The sequence below is a fragment of the Ranitomeya imitator genome, chromosome 2 (genome assembly GCF_032444005.1).
Source record: "Ranitomeya imitator isolate aRanImi1 chromosome 2, aRanImi1.pri, whole genome shotgun sequence".
In the NCBI taxonomy this organism is placed as follows: domain Eukaryota; kingdom Metazoa; phylum Chordata; class Amphibia; order Anura; family Dendrobatidae; genus Ranitomeya; species Ranitomeya imitator.
In genome coordinates, this window is record NC_091283.1 from 83019289 (window position 1) to 83038332 (window position 19044).

The 19044-nt window shown below is 40.2% G+C and overlaps 1 long non-coding RNA gene across 1 annotated transcript in view; it reads right to left on the minus strand.

Moving 5' to 3' along the window:
- The window catches only part of LOC138667205 (uncharacterized), a 202341-nt gene extending 184289 nt beyond the window's left edge, over positions 1 to 18052 (minus strand). The window contains exon 1 of the long non-coding RNA XR_011318639.1: positions 17848 to 18052. This is a non-coding gene — a long non-coding RNA (uncharacterized lncRNA). The remainder of the gene's footprint in view (positions 1 to 17847) is intronic.
- Between the last annotated feature and the right edge of the window lie 992 nt (positions 18053 to 19044).

Sequence of the window (19044 nt, forward strand, 5' to 3'; positions counted from 1 at the left end):
TGTGTTTTATATTAATTTTTGCATGTACTAATTTGAGTAAAACTGAAGGTATTGTAATAAAAGCTGTATTATTAAATTTAATTTCATGCCATGGGTTAAAAAAATGCTCTATGAAACTCAGTCTTGTAAAAATATTGGAAATTATTTTTAAGTTCAGTGAGATATTGATTATAATATTACTTTCCAAAGGGGGTGTACTCATTTATGCTGAGCAATGTATGCAATTCAAAAAGGATGGCTCATCAAGATCGAGTACATGCAGCTGTTTTGTTCTTTCAATCTACCTCCCAATCCTGGCTCATAGAGAAGGATGTAGTTTAAAGGTTCTTACCACCCAAAAAGATAGGGGATGGGACTAACCATGAATGGAACCTCTTTACAGGGACCCCATTGCAGTGATATATGCTGTAGTCATGAGTGAGTGTGCTCGTTACTCGAGTTTTCCGAGCATGCTCAGGTGTTTGCCGAGTATTTTGGGCGTGCTTGTAGATTATGTTTGAGTCACCGCAGCTGCATGATTTGTGGCTGCTAGACAACCTGAGCACATGTAGGGATTGACTGTTTATCAAAGAATCTGTTATGATTTAGGCAATTCAGTACCACAGTGAACATAGAGGTCAGAGCACATACAGTGATCTGACAATAATCCAAAAACATAGAACGAGCTCTGAGACATGGGAACTCTGTTGACCGCAATCCCTAATCCTCTCCAACAACACTAGAGGCAGCCGTGGATTGCGCCTAACGCTACCTATGCAACTCGGCACAGCCTGAGAAACTAGCTAGCCTGAAGATAGAAAATAAGCCTACCTTGCCTCAGAGAAAAACCCCAAAGGAAAAGGCAGCCCCCCACATATAATCACTGTGAGTTAAGATGAAAAGACAAACGTAGAGATGAAATAGATTTAGCAAAGTGAGGCCCGACTTTCTGAACAGAGCGAGGATAGGAAAGGTAACTTTGCGGTCAACACAAAACCCTAAAAACCACGCAAAGGGGGCAAAAAGACCCTCCGTACCGAACTAACGGCACGGAGGTACACCCTCTGCGTCCCAGAGCTTCCAGCAAACAAATAGATAAGCTGGACAGAAGAAAAGCAAACAAAATAGCAAAGGAAAACTTAGCTATGCAGAGCAGCAGGCCACAGGAACGATCCAGGAGGAAAACAAGTCCAATACTGGAACATTGACAGGAAGCCAGGATCAAAGCACTAGGTGGAGTTAAGTAGAGCAGCACCTAACGACCTCACCACATCACCTGAGGGAGGAAACTCAGAAGCCACAGTACCACTCCCCTCCACCAACGGAAGCTCACAGAGAGAATCAGCCGAAGTACCACTTGTGACCACAGGAGGGAGCTCTGCCACAGAATTCACAACAGTACCCCCCCCTTGAGGAGGGGTCACCGAACCCTCACCAGAGCCCCCAGGCCGACCAGGATGAGCCACATGAAAGGCACGAACAAGATCAGGAGCATGGACATCAGAGGCAAAGACCCAGGAATTATCTTCCTGAGCATAACCCTTCCACTTAACCAGATACTGGAGTTTCCGTCTTGAAACACGAGAATCCAAAATCTTCTCCACAATATACTCCAACTCCCCCTCCACCAAAACCGGGGCAGGAGGGTCAACAGATGGAACCATAGCTGCCACGTATCTCCGCAACAATGACCTATGGAATACGTTATGTATGGAAAAAGAATCTGGAAGGGTCAGACGAAAAGACACAGGATTAAGAACCTCAGAAATCCTATACGGACCAATGAAACGAGGTTTAAACTTAGGAGAGGAAACCTTCATAGGAATATGACGAGAAGATAACCAAACCAGATCCCCAACACGAAGTCGGGGACCCACACAGCGTCTGCGATTAGTAAAACGTTGAGCCTTCTCCTGGGACAAGGTCAAATTGTCCACTACCTGAGTCCTAATCTGCTGCAACCTGTCCACCACAGTATCCACACCAGGACAGTCCGAAGACTCAACCTGTCCTGACGAGAAACGAGGATGGAACCCAGAGTTGCAGAAAAATGGCGAAACCAAGGTAGCCGAGCTGGCCCGATTATTAAGGGCGAACTCAGCCAAAGGCAAAAAGGACACCCAGTCATCCTGATCAGCAGAAACAAAACATCTCAGATATGTTTCCAAGGTCTGATTGGTTCGTTCGGTCTGGCCATTAGTCTGAGGATGGAAAGCCGAGGAAAAAGACAAGTCAATGCCCATCCTACCACAAAAAGCTCGCCAAAACCTCGAAACAAACTGGGAACCTCTGTCAGAAACGATATTCTCTGGAATGCCATGCAAACAAACCACATGCTGGAAGAACAATGGCACCAAATCAGAGGAGGAAGGCAATTTAGACAAGGGTACCAAATGGACCATCTTAGAAAAGCGATCACAGACCACCCAAATGACTGACATCTTTTGAGAAACGGGAAGATCTGAAATAAAATCCATAGAGAGAGCACGGACCACTTTCTAAATTTCTGACAATATAACTCTATCTCATCCTGACCCTGACAAAGAGCCAGCAAATTTTTTTCTGCCTGATCCACTGAATTAGGTTCTTCTTAGAGCAATCCGAGCGCCAGGAAAAGCGCATCGATATTACTTAATGCAGGATCTCCTGGCGCAAGAGAAAATGCCCAGTCCTGAGGGTCGCCACGCAAAAAAGAAATAATGATCAAAACCTGTTGAACTGGATCACCAGAGGAGCGAGGTTTCAAGGCCAAAAATAGTTTACAATTATTTTTGAAACTCAGAAACTTAGTTCTATCACCAAAAAACAAATCAGGAATAGGAATTCTTGGTTCTAACATAGATTTCTGATCAATAGTGTCTTGAATCTTTTGTACTCTTGCCGAGAGCTGATCCACACATGAAGACAGACTTCTAATGTCCATTGCTACACCTGTGTCCTGAACCACCCAAATGTCTAGGGGAAAAAAAAGGCAAAACACAGTGCAGAGAAAAAAAAATGGTCTCAGAACTTCTTTTTTCCCTCTATTGAGAATCATTAGTACTTTTGGCTTCCTGTACTGTTATGATTTAGGCAATTCAGTATCACAGTGAACATAGAGGTCAGAGCACATACAGTGATCTGACAATAATCCAAAAACATAGAACGAGCTCTGAGACGTGGGAACTCTGTTGACCGCAATCCCTAATCCTCTCCAACAACACTAGAGGCAGCCGTGGATTGCGCCTAACGCTACCTATGCAACTCGGCACAGCCTGAGAAACTAGCTAGCCTGAAGATAGAAAATAAGCCTACCTTGCCTCAGAGAAAAACCCCAAAGGAAAAAGCAGCCCCCCACATATAATGACTGTGAGTTAAGATGAAAAGACAAACGTAGAGATGAAATAGATTTAGCAAAGTGAGGCCCGACTTTCTGAACAGAGCGAGGATAGGAAAGGTAACTTTGCGGTCAACACAAAACCCTAAAAACCACGCAAAGGGGGCAAAAAGACCCTCCGTACTGAACTAACGGCACGGAGGTACACCCTCTGCGTCCCAGAGCTTCCAGCAAACAAATAGATAAGCTGGACAGAAGAAAAGCAAACAAAATAGCAAAGGAAAACTTAGCTATGCAGAGCAGCAGGCCACAGGAACGATCCAGGAGGAAAACAAGTCCAATACTGGAACATTGACAGGAAGCCAGGATCAAAGCACTAGGTGGAGTTAAGTAGAGCAGCACCTAACGACCTCACCACATCACCTGAGGGAGGAAACTCAGAAGCCGCAGTATCACTCCCCTCCACCAACGGAAGCTCACAGAGAGAATCAGCCGAAGTACCACTTGTGACCACAGGAGGGAGCTCTGCCACAGAATTCACAACAGGAATCCCCACATGTATTCAGGCTGTCTAGCAGCCACAAATAATGCAGCTGTTGGGACTCAAACATAATATGCGAGCATGCCCAAGATACTCGGAGAACACCCGAGCATCCTTGGAAATCTCGAGTAGCGAGCACACTTGTTCATCACTAATAGGATGTCTATGTGTAATGCATAAAGGACAAATTAGATGTAAGGTGGGAGCAAAGGTCAAAATATACGAACTCTTGTATTTTTTCTAATCACATTATTGTCTACTGCAAAGATGCACAATGTACTGAACATTACAGACTTATTTCTTTATCACTATAATAACTCGATTATGTTCAGTAGACTTATAGATCTGTAAACACTTTATGGAGGGCTTTGCATCTCACTATTTTATTATACTTGACATCAATGTAGTTCTCAGAAGCTCTTAGCCACATAGAATACAATGAAATTATACACAAAGGTTCCTACAGCTGACGTGTAACTACAATGTCCGTTTGATCGCTCAAGTGCGGATTTGAGAAGAAGTAGGTTTTTAGACAAAATGGGATCTGCAGTACCTCCATTGACCCATTGCAATAGCAAACTTTCTTTCAGTGGATGTGGTGAAGGTTTTGAAGCAACATAACAACACCGTGAAGGTTCAGGTATTGCAGATGTGACTTTCAAAGTAAACCAATTAATTTTAAAGTTTGATGGTATGAGTGTACTCAAAATATCTATTGGAAATATTGCTATTCTGTATTGTATGAGATTTCATTTAGATATCAATACTTTGACGGTAAAAGGCTTGTTAAGTTGTACTTGCTAGTATGTCTTCTTTTTACTTTTTGGATCTGAGGTGCTCTGTCTTTGGGCTGAACCCAGAAAAGGAATGTGACTCCCTGGCATTCCCCATTGACCAGTTAAAAGTCTGATAGGCAAAGTTCTGGGTAAGGCTACGTTCACATGTCCAGTAATGATCCATTAGAACAGATCCAGCAGCAGTCCGTTGGCAAGAAAGTTGTGCAGACCTATGCTGGATCTGTTTTTTTTTCATTGAAGTCTATGGACAACGGATCTGTTAATTGGCCATCCATTGTTCTCCCATTTCTAATGGATCCACCTTTTGCTTTCTGAATCCAGCAGAGATCAGTTTTTGAAAAATGGACTAAAAAGTTGTGTCTGCACAATTTTTTTGCCAACAGCTTGCTGCTGGATCCCTTTCTCATTACTGGACATGTGAACAAAGCCTAAAGGTACCTTCACACATAACGATATTGTTAACGATATCGTTGCTATTTGTGACGTAGCAACGATATCGTTAATGAAATCGTTATGTGTGACAGCGACCAACGATCAGGCCCCTGCTGGGAGATCGTTGGTCGCTGAATAAAGTCCAGAACTTTATTTCGTCGCTGGACTCCCTGGAGACATCGCTGGATCGGCGTGTGTGACACCGATCCAGCGATGTCTTCACTGGTAACCAGGGTAAACATCGGGTAACTAAGCGCAGGGCCGCGCTTAGTAACCCGATGTTTACCCTGGTTACCATGCTAAAAGTAAAAAAAAACAAACACTAGATACTTACCTACCGCTGTCTGTCCTCCAGCGCTGCGCTCTGCACTCCTCCTGTACTGGCTGTAAGCCGGAAAGCAGAGCGGTGACGTCACCGCTCTGCTTTCCGGCTCCCAGACAGTACAGGAGGAGAGCAGAGAAGCAGAGCGCAGCGCTGGAGGACAGACGGCTGTAGGTAAGTATCTAGTGTTTGTTTTTTTTTACTTTTAGCATGGTAACCAGGGTAAACATCGGGTTACTAAGCGCGGCCCTGCGCTTAGTTACCCGATGTTTACCCTGGTTACCGGCATCGTTGGTCGCTGGAGAGCGGTCTGTGTGACAGCTCTCCAGCGACCAAACAGCGACGCTGCAGCGATCCGGATCGTTGTCGGTATCGCTGCAGCGTCGCTAAATGTGAAGGGGCCTTTAACCAGACCTTTGCCTATCAGACTTTTAACTGGTCAATGGGGAATGCCAGGGAATCACTTACATTCCATTTCTGGGTTCAGCCCCAAAACAGAGCAGCTCAGTGGACATTCATCATTCACTATAAGATCCAAAAAGTATAAAGAAGACATACTAGCAAGTACAACCTAACAAGCCTTTTTAACAAGCAGAGTTCATTCACAACAGAAGGAATGTGGATGGTCAGAGCTGGAAGCGTTCAGGCAAAATGATAGGTATGAAGGAGATCAGGATACGCAGCAGACATTAAAAATGCAAACTGGGTCAGATACAGGAGTTTGAAACAGAAGACACATTTTAGCGGCTATTAGAACCAAAAGGACTTTATTGCCTAGGCACAGGAAGATGGAGAGGGGTCCTTATCGAGACTGTAACTGCTACGCAATGCTAGGAGACAATGCATTGGTGCCCATTGGCCCTAAAAGAGCCTAGAAGCAGTGGAAGATTAAAGGTCCATTTACACCACAAGATGGTGGTGAATGAGTGTTCCTAGGAATGTTTATTTCATGATTATCTTGCAGTCTAAGCAGGCTGCCAATTACTCAACAAACTAGCAAAGTTTCAGAATCAGAGAAATGGCATAATAATACACACTGCTGGTAAAGAATTGCCCTTCATCCATTTTTTTGTCAAAAATCACAGACACACAAGTGTTATGGAAAAACAAAAATATATGAGAAAGTGATACACGATATATACCTTTAACTCAGAATACTTACCTTATGTGAACACATTAGCAGAATTCACAGTATGATGACTATAAGAATCTTCCCACAGTCAGCCAAATATCTGACTTTTTTTATTCCAAGAACTGGACCAAAATCCTCTAATTAATCGACTAGTTGCCTTGTAAATGTATACACCATTGTCAACGCTTTTTTTTTAATCATGGCATATTTACTCATACATATATTTCTTGAATGTATGGAGGGATGGCTGGGGAAATTCTGGAATGGTTCTTCTTTAACCCCTTAACGACCGCCGATACGCCTTTTAACGGCGGCCGCTAAGGGTACTTAAACCACAGCGCCGTTAATTAACGGCGCTGTGGAAAAAGTAAATAGCGCCCCCCAGAGTCGGATTTTCTCCGGGGTCTCGGCTGCCGGGGGTAGCCGAGACCCCAGAGAACATGATTCGGGGTTTTTTTTACCGACCCCGCATTTGCGATCGCCGGTAATTAACCGTTTACCGGCGATCGCAAAAAAAACCAAAAACCGCAATTTCTTTTTAATTTCTCTGTCCTCCAATGTGATCGCACATCAGAGAACAGAGAAAAGGGGTCCCAGATATCCCCCCGATACTCACCTATCTCCCCCGGTGCTCCTCGTGGCTCCCGATGGACGCCGCCATCTTCAAAATGGCGGGCGCATGCGCAGTGCGCCCGCCGGCCGGCACTGGGAGAATCTTTGGGGTCTCGGCTGCCGGGGGTAGCCGAGACCCCAAAGAACATGATCGGGGTCGGTTTTACCGACCCCTGTTTTGCGATCACCGGTAATTAACTGTTTACTGGCGACCGCAAAAAAAAATAAAAAAATAAAAAAATCAAAGTGTAATTCTCTGTCCTCTGATGTGATCGCACATCAGAGGAAAGAGAAATAGGGGGATTCGGGGACCCTATTATACTTACCGGTGTCCCTGGATCCTCCTGCTGCTCCTCCTGGTCTTCTTGGCAAAAGAAAATGGCGGGCGCATGCGCAGTGCGCCTGCCATCTGTCGCCATTTGCCGGCCGGCAGGAGAAGAGCAGTTGGGGCTAAAATTAGAGTTAGGGTTAGGATTAGGGCTAGGGTTAGGGTTAGGGTTAGGGCTACGGTTAGGGCTAGGGATAGGGTTAAGGTTAGGGTTAGGGTTAGGGTTAGGGCTAGGGTTAGGGCTAGGGTTAGGGCTAGGGTTAGGGTTAGGGCTAGGGTTAGGGTTAGGGTTAGGGTTAGGGCTAGGGTTAGGGTTAGGGCTAGGGCTAGGGTTAGGGCTAGGGTTAGGGTTGGGGCTAAATTTAGGGTTAGGGTTGGGGCTAAATTCAGGGTTAGGGTTCTTTCACACTTACGTCGGTACGGGGCCATCGCAATGCGTCAGCCCGACATACCGACGAACATTCTGAAAATTGTGCACAACGTGGGCAGCAGATGTAGTTTTTCAACGCATCCGCTGCCCAATCTATGTCCTGGGGAGGGGGGGGCGGAGTTACGGCCACGCATGCACGGTCAGAAATGGCGGACGCAACGTACAAAAAAAGTTACATTGAACGTTTTTTGTGCCGACGGTCCGCCAAAACACAACTGATCCAGTGCACGACGGACGCGACGTGTGGCCATCCGTCACGATCCGTCGGCAATACAAGTCTATGGGCAAAAAACGCATCCTGCGGGCACATTTGGAGGATCCGTTTTTTTGTCCAAAACGACGGATTGCGACGGATGCCAAACGACGCAAGTGTGAAAGTAGCCTTAGGGTTAGGGTTGGGGCTAAAGTTAGGGCTAGGGTTGGGGCTAAAGTTAGGGTTAGATTTGGGGTTAGGGTTTGGATTAGAGTTGGTATTAGGGTTAGGGTTGGCATTAGGGTTACGCTTGGGATTAGGGTTAGGTTTGGGATTAGGGTTAAGGTTAGGGTTGTGATTAGGGATGTATTGGGATTAGGGTTAGGTTTGAGGTTAGGGTTGAGATTAGGATTAGGGGTGTGTTGGATTTAGGGTTTTGATTAGGGTTATGATTAGGGTTGACATTAGGGTTGTTTTGGGGTAAGGGTTGTGATTATCGTTAGGGTTAGTGATTAGGATTATGGATCGGGTTGGGATTAGGGTTAGGGGTGTGTTGGGGTTAGGGTTGAATCTAGAATTGGGGGGTTTCCACTGTTTAGTTACATCAGGGGGTCTCCAAACACGACCTGCCAATTTTGCGCTCAAAAAGTCAAATGGTGCTCCCTCCCTTCTGAGCTCTGCCGTGCGCCCAAACAGTGGGTTACCCCCACATATGGGGCATCAGCGTACTCAGGATAAATTGGACAACTCTTGGGGTCCAATTTCTCCTGTAACCCATGTGAAAATAAATACTTGGGGGCTACAAAATCTTTTTTGTGGAAAAAAAATATTTTTTTATTTTCACGACTCTGCATTCTAAACTTCTGTGAAGCACTTGGGCATTCAAAGTTCTCCCCACACATCTAGATAAGTTCCTTGGGGGGTCTAGTTTCCAAAATGGGGTCACTTGTGGGGGGTTACTACTGTTTAGGTACATCAGGGGCTCTGCAAACGCAACATAACGCCCACAGACCATTCTATCAAAGTCTGCATTCCAAAACAGCGCATCTTCCCTTCCGAGCTCTGCCATGCGCCCAAACAGTGGTTTACCCCCACATATGGGGCATCAGCATACTCGGGATAAATTGGACAACAACTTTTGGGGTCCAATTTCTCCTGTTACCCTTGTGAAAATAAAAACTTGGGGGCTACAAAATCTTTTTTGTGGAAAAAAAATATTTTTTTATTTTCACGACTCTGCATTCTAAACTTCTGTGAAGCACTTGGGCATTCAAAGTTCTCACCACACATCTAGATAAGTTCCTTGGGGGGGTGAGTTTCCAAAATGGGGTCACTTGTGGGGGGTTACTACTGTTTAAGTACATCAGGGGCTCTGCAATCGTAATATGATGCCCACAGACCATTCTATCAAAGTCTGCATTCCAAAACAGCGCTCCTTCCCTTCCAAGCTCTGCCGTGCGCCCAGTGGTTTACCCCCACATATGGCACATCAGTGCACTCGGGATAAATTGGACAATAACTATTGCGGTCCAATTTCTCCTGTTACCCTTGTGAAAATAAAAACTTGGGGGCTACAATATCTTTCTTGTGGAAAAAAAATATTTTTTATTTTCACGACTCTGCATTCTAAACTTCTGTGAAGCACTTGGGCATTCAAAGTTCTCACCACACATCTAGATAAGTTCCTTGGGGGGGTCTAGTTTCCAAAATGGGGTCACTTGTGGAGGGTTTTTACTGTTTAGGTACATCAGGGGCTCTGCAAACACAACATAACGCCCGCAGACCATTCTATCAAAGTCTGCATTCCAAAACGGCGCTCCTTCCTTCCGAGCTCTGCCGTGCACCCAAACAGTGGTTTACCCCCACATATGGGGTACCAGCATACTCAGGACAAATTGGACAACAACTTTTGGGGTCCGATTTCTCTTGTTACCCTTGTGAAAATAAAAACTTGGGGGCTAAAAAATCTTTTTTGTGGAAAAAAAATATTTTTTATTTTCACGACTATGCATTCTAAACTTCTGTGAAGCACTTGGGCATTCAAAGTTCTCACCACACATCTAGATAAGTTCCATGGGGGGTCTAGTTTCCAAAATGGGGTCACTTGTGGGGGGTTTCCACTGTTTAGGCACATCAGGGGCTCTCCAAACGCGACATGGCGTCCGATCTCAATTCCAGACAATTCTACATTGAAAAAGTAAAAATGCACTCCTTCTCTTCCAAGCTCTGCGGTGCACCCAAACAGTGGTTTACCCCTACATATTGGGTATCAACGTACTCAGGAGAAATTGCACTACAACTTTTGTGGTCTAATTTCTCCTGTTACCCTTGTGAAAATAAAAATTTGGGGGCAAAAAGATCATTTTTGTAGAAAAAAATGCGATTTTTTATTTTCACGGCTCAACATTATAAACTTCTGTGAAGCACATGGGGGTTCAAAGTGCTCACCACACATCTAGATAAGTTCCTTAAGGGGTCTAGTTTACAAAATGGTGTCACTTGTGGGGGGTTTCCACTGTTTAGGCACATCAGGGGCTCTCTAAACGCGACATGGCGTCCGATCTCAATTCCTGCCAATTCTGCATTGAAAAAGTCAAACGGCGCTCCTTCACTTCCAAGTTCTGCGGTGCGCCCAAACAGTGGTTTATCCCCACATATGGGGTATTGGTGTATTCAGGAGAAATTGCGTAACAAAATTTATGGTTACATTTCTGTTTTTACACTTGTGAAAATAAAAAAAAATGGTTCTGAATTAAAATGTATGCAAAAAAAAGTTAAATGTTCATTTTTTCCTTCCACATTTTTTCAGTTCCTGTGAAGCATGTAAAGGGTTAATAAACTTCGTGAATGTGGTTTTGAGAACCTTGACTGGTGTAGTTTTTAGAATGGTGTCACACTGCGTTATTTTCTATCATATAGACCCCTCAAAATATCTTCAAATGTGATGTGGTCCCTAAAAAAAAAATGGTGTTGTAAAAATGTTAACCCTTATAACTCCCTAACAAAAAAAAATTTTGTTTCCAAAATTGTGCTGATGTAAAGTAGACATGTGGGAAATGTTATTTATTAACTATTTTTTGTGACATATCTCTCTGATTTAAGGGCATAAAAATACAAAGTTTGAAAATTGCAAAATTTTTAAAATTTTCGCCATATTTCTGTTTTTTTCATAAATAATCACAAGTAATATCGAAGAAATGTTACCACTAACATGGAGTACAATATGTCACGAAAAAACTGTCTCAGAATCAGCGGGATCCGTTGAAGCGTTCCAGAGTTATAAACCTCATAAAGTGACAGTGGTCAGAATTGCAAAAATTGGCTCGGTCATTAAGTACCAAATTGGCTCTGTCACTAAGGGGTTAACATTGCTGTTTCATAACAACTAATTGGAAGAATTTCTAATACATGTTCATATGTTATTAGATCATTTACAATTTTCTATTGCGATCCACTCTAAGACTATTGCCCTAAACATCAGTATTGATGACAGATGCAAACTCATATGATAAAAATGTACCAGCTGCATTCCTCACAGTAATGCAAATTAATAACATCTCTCTTCTACTTGCCAAAAACAGCAGCCTTTCCAACAGACTAGGCACAACATTTCACATTAAATCAGCATTCACAGCATTTACCAGCAGATGCTACTGACATGAACCGAATGTAATCTCTTTAACCTTGTCCTGTAAGGAGCACACAAGCCATGACCACGTAATTCAGTTTAAATTAGACTTTATTTGTCATTTAAAAGCCTCTATGTTCAAGCTCCGTTCAATAAAAGTTACACAATACCTGTTAACAGTCCCAGTTCTGGAACTTTTTAAATGCTTTAACAAGATAATAAAGTTTCAGAAAATGCTTTTCAACCAAACCTCTGAAGGCCTCCATACATAGTGTCAGCTGATCCTGCCAACGTCGATGGGCTCGGCTGGATGTTGAATGTGCATGGGGTTCCGGTAGACTGACGGTTTGGAGAGATGTCAACTGCACCTGTCCAATTTCGGACTGTCAATTGTATTGATCTCCCTGAGCTGATGTGTCAGTCATTGGCTTTGTCATAAAAAATGCAGGAGTGCTTGGCTGTGTATGGAAAAGTCAGCTGAGACGGTTGTTGGACGAATGATAGGCCAACGTATCGTTCAGTCGGCAACCATCTAATAAGTGTGGCCAGCATAAGTCCTAAAACCGTTTAATGACTGCCCATTGTAAAGTTTTTGCTGGTCTTTCTACTTATATTTCTGCTGGCGAAACAGTCAGACAGGGCTAAAATGATTAACCCCTTCCATGCTGTGCAATTTTTAGAGTCATAACTGTTTTTATTTTTCTATCCAAATAGCCGTGTAAGATTTTTTTTTTTTACTGGACTAGTTGTATTTTTGAATGACATCATCCATCTTATTCTGGAAAGTGGGAAAAAAAGGTGGCAAAATGACGGGCACAAGGGGGCATTCTTTGCGTCTGGAGGAGAGAAGGTTTTTCCACCAACATAGAAGAGGATTCTTTACTGTTAGGGCAGTGAGAATCTGGAATTGCTTGCCTGAGGAGGTGGTGATGGCGAACTCAGTCGAGGGGTTCAAGAGAGGCCTGGATGTCTTCCTGGAGCAGAACAATATTGTATCATACAATTATTAGGTTCTGTAGAAGGACGTAGATCTGGGTATTTATTATGATGGAATATAGGCTGAACTGGATGGACAAATGTCTTTTTTCGGCCTTACTAACTATGTTACTATGTTACTATGTAAAATGACAAAAAAAAGCACAATTATGCATTTTTCTTATTTTTTGTATTTATAGCATTCTTTTTATGAAAAAGATTACCTAGGAATGAGATTTTCTGGGTCAGTATGATTACAATATCGAACGAAGAAAAAAATTGCTTGTGTCTCCATTTTCTGAGAGCTGTAAAGATTTCAGCTTTTGGGAGATGGAGTTGTATGAGAGCTTGTTTTTGGCATCCTGAGCCAATGTTTTATTTAAACCATTTTGGAGTAGATATGATATTTTGATTGGCTCTTTTAAATTTTTTTGTGTTGTTATTATATTTTTTTGTTTTATTTATTAGTCCCCTTAGGAGACTTGAACCTGCACTCATCTGATCACTTGTGCTATATACAGGAATTTAACAGTTTTGTTGTATATAGAAAAGATCATGGTCTCCAATGAACGGCAGGAACAGACTGGTTTTGATGAGAGTACCATCATAACAGGCGCTTGGGTCTTCAGCAGACCCCTGGATGTGCCAACAACATATGGGAGCGCTGTTGGGGGCTTAGAATAGTGTGGTCCCCCTGCCAGCACCCTGCAAAGGATGCTATCTCAGATTGACAGCAGTATTTACCGTAACAGTTTACAAAGCTTGGATCCACATGCAGATCTTAGAGGCAGATGATGGCTAAATAATTCAGCCATCATCTACCAGAAGATGTGTGCTCAGCTTCCGAGCTAGCATCAAAGTCAGGGAGCTGGAATATGATATAACTATACATCATATGTTGGTAAGAAGTTAAAATCATCCCTTAAAGGCATTTCTTAGGAAGGGAAGTTGTAGTTATTTCTCCTTGGTTCTTCCAAACCAGTTGTTAAAGTAGCAGCCAGTTAAAAAATACAATATCAATTAAATCGGATGTCAATTGCTGCATTTCTGCAATCAGGGGCACACTGTAGGACATTTTTCTATCCACAGCATACTGCAGTGCCATTTTCTTATAATAAGGGCCCAGTTTCTGGCAATCATTTTTTTTCAGTGGCACAATGTAGAGCATTATCTCATTTCTAAAGCAGTGGTGCTATAGAAGTCAATGGGCAAATTTAGTGGTACTGTAACATTCAGGGGACACAATGCGTTTCGCTATTAACATCGGTGCAAATGATTTGTGACACAGTTATTTTCAGGAAAAACTTTGTGTGGAGCTATTACAATTAGGGAGCGCACTGTTTGACACAGGGAGAAGACATCTTAACATTCTGTATGGATATCATTTTTACTATTAAAACACCGAGACCTTGCATTCCCTTACCATTGTTAGCAGCATACTTCAAGTTGTTCAAAGTCTTTGCAATTGTTCTCTGTACCTTTGGTTCCAAAAATGAATTTATACCAGGAGCTTAATTGTTATCATCACCTATAAATGTACTGATCTTGGTTTTGTACGATATGTTATCAGCTGTATTTTGGTAATTCATTTTTGTAATGAGCTACTATGACTCTTTCACACGAATTCAAGGCCTTGACACAATATGATATAGCCATAGGCTTAAGTTTCTATTTCAATTTTGATCATATTTGCTTATTGTTGCGGTATCATCCTTTGTCAACCCCAAGAAAATAATTCCGTCACCCTCATGGGTTCTACAGAAATGCCAACATTAGGATCAACCTACTACGAACAGACTCTAGTCATAGTAATGGCAAGCTTTTCACTAAAAAGTAGTAAATTATTAAATTTTGTCTAGCCGCATATATTTGGTATATATATGTGGCACGATCCTTCCATCTTATGTACTTTGCTTGATGATGGGCACTACTGGAGCAAACTTTCTATTACAGCCCAATCTTGTACTGTACATCAACTTTACTTTTGGAGGCAATATAGATGTAAAAAATGTGTTTTTGCTTGTGCAATATGCGATCATCACACAAAGAAAATATGTCTGCATTTTTTGCCATCTCTTAGCTTACGAAAAATAGACATTTTTTTTAAAGGTGAATTTTGTTAATTGCATTAGAACAACATTTGAAAAAGAAAAAATATATATATTTTCCTGTTCCTGACCACTTTTCTTACCAATGATTTACAAAACAAAAAAGACTACAGCTTTATTTTTTTATTAAAAAAAACCTCTTATGTGTCCTTTAAAAAAAAAAATGGGAACACTGAGAAATAAAAGTAAAGTAAAGCTACTTTTCAAAATGTAAAATTTGGTCTGGGACAGCGATAATACACCCTGTCATGAGAGGGACAAAGGTTCCATGTGCTACCTTCTTCTGCATTTTGTGTTTGTCAAGAAAGCAATCCGATATGACATGAGTAAAAATGGTTTAAAAGGGATGTACGGTAATTTTTTTTTAATGGACCCCTATTTACATACAGGGGATAAATACATGCTTTTTCTCACAAAGTGGAAATTGGGAATTAAATAGCATATTTTCAATGCTTTAAAGAACCCTGTCAGATATGACAATTCATAATGGACTGACCTAAACTGTTTGGAAATTTTTAGGAATGTGTTCCCTTTAAATACATTGTTCACTTTCAGCCCATTTGGCCAAAGGTAAACCCACTTTACGGCACAAATTTGACCACACTTATTTGTGGGTAACTGCATTGGGTCACATAATGGTACACAGGTTTTTTTGTAAATGTTGCTAAATTTTCTTAAAAGGCGTTCACAGCTAAGGCTACGTTCACATTAGCAAAACGCAGCTTTTTGTGACGCATGCGTTAATTTTTTGATGATTTTTGGCGCAGAAAAAACTGCATCATGCAGCGTTTTCTGTTGCGCCAAAAAAACGCATGCATCACAAAACGCAAGACAACACATGTCCATGCGCCCCCCATGTTAAATATAGGGACGCATGGCACATGCGTCGCTGTGGCTACGCCCGATGCAGCCCCGCAAGAGGCTAATGTGAGCGTAGCCTATGCAGGCACCTTATATAGGGATACTAACGGGATGCTAACTGCTGGAGGGCGAAAGACGAGAAAAATAATTTATCTGTAGAAATTGTAGTTTAAAGATTCTAGGTCACAATTTTTGTGGTGTGCAGTGGCAATTAGTCAACATTCGCCTTTACTAACTTTTTAGAGTGCTATAGAGTTACCCGCAATACTATATTGACTTCCAATTAACTTGTACATTTTGCTTCCTTTAAAAATCCTTAAGTTTCCTCCCAACTTTTCCAATTGATGATATTAATAAAACTTGCTGGAAGCCTCCGACATGATTAATAGAAAGGAATTGTTATCTTAATCTGTCGCCAAAATTAATACACAAAGAAACCTTTTGAGCAAATTAAAAGCATGCCGGTAGCATGAGTATGTATTGCTGTATTGCCTAATTAAAGCCTAGGACTTATTAGGTAAAAAAAGAAAAAATAACAAACAATTTTAATTTCTTCCATTAATTTAGAAGGATGTCCCAGTTAATCAAATGATCCCTTTGTTGACAATGACAAATCTCTGTGTCATGGTAGGTATGATATGGAAGATAAAGGTCATATATTTCCACTTCACCAAAGGTCTCCCTGAAAAGAACCTTAATTACACAAGGTAGTGGAGAAACATTCATTAAGTTCTGTCAAAAATAATTAGCTTCACGTTAAAAATGATTTAATTAAACATTTCCCCATCTTTAGTTTAAGCAAAAAATTATTAAAGTTACTAGATCAAATAGCTGGCAGGAAAATTGATATAAGTCCTACTGTAACCTTGGTTACATTTCATCCTATTCAATAGAATGCATAGTTTAGAAGAAGGAACATTCACTTTATATAAAAAGAAAAACATATGGAATATAAGAAATGAAAAATAATACAAGAAAATCCCAAACAAAATTAACATCATTTTATCATCCAAATATTGGTTACAGTTTAATCTATTATCTATCTATCATCTATCTATCTATCTATTATCTATCATTTATCTATATATCTATCTATATATCTATCATCTATCTATCTATCTATCTATCTATCTATCTATCTATCTATCTATCTGTCTATCTATTATCTATCTATCTATATCTATCTATCTATCTACAGTATCCATCTGTCTATTATCTATCTATCTATATCTATCTATCTACAGTATCCATATGTCTATCATCTATCTATCTATCTATCTATCTATTATCTATCATTTATCTATATATCTATCTATATATCTATCATCTATCTATCTATCTATCTATCTATCTATCTATCTATCTACAGTATCCATCTGTCTATTATCTATCTATCTATATCTATCTATCTATCTATCTATCTACAGTATCCATATGTCTATTATCTATCTATCTATTATCTATCTATCTATTTATTATCTATCTTTTATCTATCTTTTATCTATCATCTATCTATCTATCTATCTATCTATCTATCTATCTATCTATCTATCTCTATTTATCTATATATCTTCTATCTATCTATCTATCTATCTATCTATCTATCTATCTATCTATCTATCTATCTGTCTGTCTATCTATTTATTATCTGTCTTTCTATATATCATTTTATTAGTTGCTTTATCTTTATAACTATTTTGCATCATTTTAAATTCAATGCATAATAAATCTATATAGAAATATATGTTAAATAGGTAATATCCTACTTTAAATGCCGCATAAAAAATCCAAAAATAAATTAATTTACTCAATAAGTTAGGGTATATATTGCCTTTAATGACACATATTTTATAACCTTGCATGTTTTTTGTAAAATATCTTAACATTGCAAGTTTTTAGAATGTATTTATTTCCTCTTTATGCATTCAATTAATAATTCACAGGCTAATATCACAAATCAAGTCACGCATTATTATTAATATTTTTTCAATGCATTGCATAGAGTCATTCGAAAATCTAAAAAAAATAATAATATTCATGTTTCATATAAATGTTTATTTTTATGTCTTTGGAAATTTAAAATTGAGAGAATATTTAAAATGAAGAAAAAAAAACCCCACAGTACAAAATGAACTCCACCCTTAAAAGAAAGGACAGAGGATCTCAGGTAGATGTGATTAAAGCTGCACTTACCTGTATGTCGGGCTGTGGTTAATATATGTCCTAGGAGGTTTGGCCAGTCAGTGCTGCTGCTTTAATCTATTGAGAGAGATAGAAATTTGCCCTATTATCAGTCGCGCACATTCATGCGGGGTCCTGTGCAGCACAGTAGATACAACCATAAGCTCTGGGACCTTCTCATTGAGCTAAGATTGCTTCATACAAAAGTTGACAATACACTAGTGAAAGCCATTGTTGATATTCAACATTTTTTAAATAGCTCAACAGAATAGACAATAAAGCCGGCAGGAAAACTTGGTCAGGATGAGAGCAGAAACTGGAGTCTGGATTTCAAAAAAGAAAACATCGATGGAAAAATTTTTGTAGAAAGCATAAGATAAAGAAATGATTTCGCTAGATCTGTAGAACTGCTCAATGAAATAAGGTTCTGCTGATATAAAAAGAAAGCCTAAGACAAAAGAATAAAAAATATATAAAAACAATCAGGTAAATTCAGCTAAAAAGAATTGAGATCTCACATATTCAGGTTCTTCATTTATTTAAAAATCTTGTAGCGAAACATTTCTTTCATGCTTACGCCTCAATCTTATAAGGATTCTAAGAGATCTTTTCTTTACTGGTTATAGATTTACATAAAGCATGTTGGGAATATATGTAAAGTAACATTTGATTCAGAGGGAAAGGATTTTCAATTTTTCTTTTTGTATTTTGCGTTTGTTATAGTTAGGCTCTTATCAAATAGGTAGAAATTATTTACTGCCGTGTGACACATAGCAAAATATATATTTTTCACTAAAATGTTTTTGTTATTTTTAATTATTGCTATAGACTTGTGTGCACAGCTATATAACAGCCTCGTACATGATGAGTTGTATAAAGCCCTATTATGGCACAAGTCGTAGTCTATTGTCTTATTTTACAAACACATAAAAATGTTTTATTTGATCCATATAAAATGCACGCTTTTGTCACACTAATGTCCTATCTCCTGATGATGCCTTGTTGGTGAAACATTTTGGCGGAACATATGTTGCATGACTGAGTTTTATATGTTTTGTATTTGCTATGTTATCATCTGACCTTTTATAAGGTATGTAATTATATATATCAGCAAACAAAAAACAAGCAGGGCGGCACAGTCTTATGTACAGAGGTAATAACCAGACTGCTACCTCGTACTGGGTGCTTGGCAGCGGTTTCAACAGCCAT